The sequence below is a fragment of the Vicia villosa genome, linkage group LG6, assembly GCF_029867415.1.
Source record: "Vicia villosa cultivar HV-30 ecotype Madison, WI linkage group LG6, Vvil1.0, whole genome shotgun sequence".
NCBI lineage: Eukaryota > Viridiplantae > Streptophyta > Magnoliopsida > Fabales > Fabaceae > Vicia > Vicia villosa.
Genome location: NC_081185.1, coordinates 95,586,555 through 95,591,377, shown reverse-complemented (window position 1 = coordinate 95,591,377; position 4,823 = coordinate 95,586,555).

Below are 4,823 nucleotides of genomic sequence, written 5' to 3'. Positions count from 1 at the left end.
TTTGAATAATCGGAATCACGGGATTGCTCGAACAAACCTTCAATCATTTAGACTTGATAAAGTTACATGAATGAATAATTCAAGTCCAACTCTAACTCAATGGGATTTTAATTCCTCAAATCATGTTAACTTCCTTGACAAGCAACAAACGATTGAAAGAATAGCGCTTATATATTATCAATTCCATAGCAACACTTTGAAGAACCTTTGAAGATGAATTAGTCTCGAAGTATAGAAACAATGAAACTTTAATAATTTAAGATCTCTGATCCAATGCCAATGGTTGTTTAATGATGAATGATTTTATTAATAACCTATGTTAATGAATGAGATATGTAAGCCAATTAAGAATAATTAGATGGGGCAAATTTTGGGGTGCAACAGCTGCCCCTATTTAATCGTCTTAAACCTGAAGGAGATTGGCATTAGCCTTTCGCGCATTCAAGGTGGAAGAAGATTAAATACCAAGTGAACCTGAAAATTTGCCTGCAGAAAGATGAGATCCACTAGGGTGAAAGTGATGTCAACTCCACTGAGGAAAAGTGTATCAATTCTGGATTGAACAAATTAACTCTGGGTTAGAAGTGAAATAAACACCAACTCTGGGTTGAATGGGAAAAAGAGATAATCAATTCTGGATTGAACAAGGGATAACCGTCAACACTGGGTTGAGAAAGATGTTACCGTCAACTCTAGGTTGAATGGGAAAGAGAAATAATCAATTCTGGATTGAACAAAGGATAACCGTCAACTCTGGGTTGAGTGGGAAAGGACAGAAGATAACCGTCAACTCTGGGTTGAGTGGGAAAGAGAAATAATCAATTCTAGATTGAACAAAGGATAACCGTCAACTCTGGGTTGAGTGGGAAAGAGAGATAGTCAATTCTGGATTGAACAAATGATAATCGTCAACTCTGGGTTGAGAGAGAAAAGAAACAAGAGATGACCGTCAACTCTGGGTTGAGTGGGAAAAGGAAAGAATCAACTTTGGGTTGAATAAAAGATAACCGTCAACTCTGGATTGAGTGGGAAAAGACAAGAGATAACCGTCAACTCTGGGTTGAGTGGGAAAGACAAAAGATGACTGTCAACTCTGGGTTGAGTGGGAAAAGAAATTAATAAGGAATAACCATCAACTCTGAGTTGAGTGGGAAAAGAAATTAATAAGGAATGACCGTCAACTCTAGGTTGAGAAAGAAAGCAAGGAAATCAACTCTGGGTCGAGTAAGAGATTGGATAATAACTGTGGGTTGAAAGAGGAAAGATGAACAATTAGAAATATCAGTCAACTCTGGGTTGAGTATGTAAGGACAAAAGATGACCGTCAACTCTGGGTTGAGTGGGAAAGAACAAAAGATAACCGTCAACTCTGGGTTGAGTGGGAAAGAAGATATAACCGTCAACTCTGGGTTGAGTGGGAAAGGAGAAACATAACCGTCAACTCTGAGTTGAGTGGGAAAAGACAAGAGATAACCATCAACTCTGGGTTGAGTGGGAAAGAGGAATCAATTCTGGATTGAACAAAGGATAACCGTCAACTCTGGGTTGAGTGGGAAAGAAAGAAGATAAAGAAATATCCATCAACTCTGGGTGAGAGGGAAAGAGAAACAATAAGAAATATCCGTCAACTCTGGGTGAGAGGGAAAGAAAGACAAGGATCAACTCTAGGTTGAATAAAAGATAACCGTCAACTCTAGGTTGAGTGGGAAAGAAAGACAAGAATCAACTCTGGGTTGAATAAAAGATAATCGTCAACTCTGGGTTGAGTGGGAAAAGGAAATGATAATTAACTCGGGGTTAAAAGATGGAAGGAAAATCAACTCTAGGTTGAACACAAAAACATCAACTCTGGGTTGAAGGAAGATGAACATGATTGACAATGAGGGATGACACCACAATGGTAACTCTGAGTGATCCAATGGAATATCAACTGAATGCTCTGTAGGGACCTCATCTGATGAGTAACTTGGCTTATGTTTCACATGCAATGCTTGATTTGTTTTATGCACTTCTGGAGATGCAATGCAATGAATTCTATATGCAGTGTACTGATGGGATGGTCAGGGTTTCTGCTATTGTGGGGAATATATTAGGTGGAGTTCTAAAACTCTGTTTGAGAATCAAGGTAGAGTGGATGCCCCTGATTTGTTGATGATTGGATTATTGTGGGAGAAATGTCAATGAGAATGCAATGATATGCATAATGCATGCATGACTATGAATGGAATGATTTGTTTCCGAGGTACCAGGGATGGATGGAGAGTGCCTTTGTAGAAATGTCATAGCTTGAAAGATAACCCTTGTGAAGGTGAGGTGTTTAGCTTGGCTCCTCGACACTTGTCTTGATATCTGACACTTGATTGAAGATGAAGGAAAGAATTGTTAATGGTCTGCCCCAGCTTGTAGGATCTCTTGAGAAAGAACTCTGATATGCTTGAATCATGGAGATTGCAATGGTCTGTCCCAGTGTTGATCATGGAATGAATGCCCCAAATTGAAATGAATTATTCCACCAGATGGATGCTTCAGGTATTTGCTTTGTGGATGACCAACGTTTGCCTTTGTAAGACTACTCGATGAAGTCTCAATGTTGAACTTTCCTTGGTATCAAGTACTTACTTTCTGATTAGAGACAATTTCGTTTTGAAAGAGATAATGAGAATGCAATGCACATGTTAATCTCAAAGAAAAGTTTTTATTTGTCAAAATGTTGTACTGATACTAATACAAGTGACAAGCAACATTTAGGAGTCAGTTTGACACGATTTTACAGTTTGTATGCTTTCGGAACGAACCCTGCTTCAATTAGGACTTTTTAGGGTTGTAACGTGGCCGAGTTCACGGTTTGAGAAACAAAGGATAAAGGCTCAAATTCTACTTAACCCACCCCTCTTCGTGATGTTCTCCAGTCCTACGTTCAGCTAGTTTGACACGAGTGTTCACCTTTCAGGAAGGATCGTGATGGATGAGGATCCTTTATGGCTTTGGCGGAGGTGGCAGTCACCCTTTGGTGCTTTTGTTGATGGTCACAACAACTTGTCCCTTGGAGGATTTTTCTTTTGCTTTGTCTTTTGTTTTCCCTAAATTTTTCCTGGACAAAAAGTTTCTTTTGATTTTGGTTTTCGTTGTCCAGCGGGATATGCCCTAATTTTTGCCTAAGTCAATTGCTTTCAAGTTTTTTTTTTTTTTTTGACTTAGCGGGCTATTATTTTTCTTCTTTTCTGATCATGATTCATAACTTTCTTTTAATTCTTTTTTTGTCTCGTTCGGGAACAAGTTGTACGACTTTTGTGATTGACTTGATGAAAAGGTTGTGACTGCCTTCTTCTTAGTGAATGAGAGACATCCATTGTGGATTGCGCTCTTCCTTTTTTGTTGTGAGATCTGAGATATGATTGATCCTCTGATGGAATACCTGAAAGTTGAGCGCTCGGTCGCACTAACTGAAGACTACCCTGCCCCTGGTTAAGATTGAGGTATTTGTATTTTTGAAAAGAAACTACTACTCCTTAGGCTCAAAGGGGTTGACGAAGGTTTCACTCCCTTATAACTCCGGTGTTTAGGAATTGAAACAATGCCTGTACATCGTCAGCAGGATCTTTGTTCCAAAAGCATACAATTAGTAGTTCATGTGTTTTTTGATTTTTCATCATTCTCCTTTTTTAGTTGCTTAAGACAAATGAGTTGAATATCAATGAACATAATGACAAAGATGAAATGATTTGAGAAAAACATGTATATTGCATTATTTTTATTTATTCAAACAGAATGAGTTTCTTACAATGAGAAGTACTTGATAACAACGAAAGTAATACAATTGAAAGTGTTTGAGAAATCTAAACAATGGCAAGATTGGTCTTATTCTGATGCATATGAAATGTTCTCTGACAAACATAAAGTCTTTAGGCTCCAATGGTGGAAGGTGCCCCCATGAGGAGGTATGGGGTTTTCTGACAGTAGCTTGATCTTGTTTATAATGCCCCATGACTGTTGTCTCATGTCAAATATCAGTGTCGAGGAATCGTCTTGTCTGATCTGATGAAGTGGAAGAAGTGTAAGAGTCTTGGTAACCATGGATGCATATGCATTAATGCAAAATGTTAATGATGATGCAAATGCGACATAAATCAGGATCAAGGATCGTGGCCTCTTAGATAACAGCTTCGCATGGTCAATAAGATATGGTCGAATCCTCCAGATTCAGAGGTTCGACGTTGCTTTGATAAATAGCTTGTGCATAAGTCAATCATGGTCGAACCCTCCAGATTCAGAGGTTCGACGTTGATTATGATAGATAACTGATGTAGAACTTCTGCATAAGTCAAATGTCCCAGGATCAAAGGTTCGACGCCTTTTTAAATACCAGGAGAACCAGTAGTCACCAACAGAACATGTACATGTATCTGTAAAGGATATGATTCCCTCCCCACTCACGGGTGTAGTCTAGGTCAGGGTAGGTCAATATGGCAACCAGCGTTATCAGTTCTCCTGAGATACCACCATTGTTGCATCTACATCCCATCGATGATACCCCATTTGAACCTCGACTGGGCGTGGGTCTCATGATCGCACTAGACAAGACCTGACATCTCATCGGCGTCATGACTATCCACTCTATCCTAGGTATCCTATGTGTCAACTCTGGCCTGGGTATTGGGCCTTTTACCTCATAGAAAACAACCCACCCAACCTGCAAACAGAGAAAATACGTGGCCCCCACGGGGACCCATAATATAGTCCAGAATGCGAGAAAATAAACATGATATGCAAGCAATAAATAGTCATGATATGCGAGGCATAAAGAAATAAAGCAATAAAGCAGT